This window comes from Sorex araneus, chromosome 5 (genome assembly GCF_027595985.1).
Source record: "Sorex araneus isolate mSorAra2 chromosome 5, mSorAra2.pri, whole genome shotgun sequence".
Taxonomy (NCBI): Eukaryota; Metazoa; Chordata; class Mammalia; order Eulipotyphla; family Soricidae; genus Sorex; species Sorex araneus.
Window position 1 is genome coordinate 151,388,416 of NC_073306.1, and position 1,389 is coordinate 151,389,804.

The window sequence follows — 1,389 nt, forward strand, 5'->3', positions numbered from 1 at the left end:
TTTCTGGGCTCATTCTCTCAAAAGCATTTGTCTTCGCAAATACTGCATGCTCCCACCTGTATGTGGAATGTAAAAGCCAAATTCGTGATAACAAAGTAGAATGGTGGTTACCAGGGGTGGGTGGGATAACAGGATAGACTTTTAGTTATAAGACAAATAGATTTTGCAGATCTAATGTACAACTTGGTGACTATTGTTAACACTTTATTTAAACACCAAATTAAAATAGTGCCATATTTTATTTTTTATTATTTTTTTTTATTAGTTTATTTTTAATTAGAGAGTCATCGTGAGGGTACAGTTACAGATCCATACATCTTTGTGCTCATGCTTCCCCCATACAAAGTTCAATAACCCATCCCTTCACCAGTGCCCATTCTCCACCACTAGTAAACCCAACATCCCTCCCCCCCTCCCCAGACCCGTCTCCCCCCACCCCACCCTGCCACTATGGCAGGGAATTCCCTTTTGTTCTCTCTCTCTGATTAGGTGTTGTGGTTTGCAATAGAGGTGTTGAGTGGCCCTTGTGTTCAGTCTCTAGTCTGTATTCCACCCGCCTCACCCTTCCCCCACATGACCTCCAACCACATTTTACTTGGTGGTCCCTTCCCTGAGTTACCCAGAATGAGAGACCAGCCTCCAAGCCATGGAAACATTCTCCTGGTACTTATTTCTACTATTCTTGGGCGTTAGTCTTATAGTCTAAAAATAGTGCCATATTTTAAATTCTTGAAATTTGCAAAGAGTAGTCCCAAGCATTCTCACTTCACTTTCACAGGAGGTAACCACTGAACCAAGAGATGTGCTAATTAGCTGAACTGGAGTAAGCATTCCACACTGACTGTATCCATAGAACAGGAAACAGCCTATGGAAGACCTGAAATCTTTACTTTTTTGTTTGTTTAGCTTTTAGGCCACACCTGGCTTGCTCAGGGGTTACTCCTGGTTATGTACTCAGAAAGTACTTTTAGTGGATTTCAGGGGACCATATGGGGCACCAGGGATTGAACTGGGTCTGCCGTGTGTCAGGCAAGCAGCCTACTTGCTGTAGATCTCTCTAGCCCATAAATCTATATGATTTTTATCCCTCAACAAAGCTGGGAATAAACTGCAGAGTTACCTCTGGTTTGAAGTAAGAGTAAATTAGCTGGTGGTGCCAGCTCTGTCCACAGTTCCCCTACGATCACCCCCAAGAGGGAGGCGTTGGCAGCAGAGAGGCCGGGCGGGGCGAGGGGGGGGCGGGGAGGAGGGTGCTGGCAGCGTATGAGCTGACGGTCTGCTGAGTCTGGAGATGACTTCTCTGTGCATCTTCATGTCTTTGTCACTTTGGGGTGGGCCAAGAGTGGGCCTTACCGCAACAAGCTGCAGCTCGGGATATGCCTGATCCAC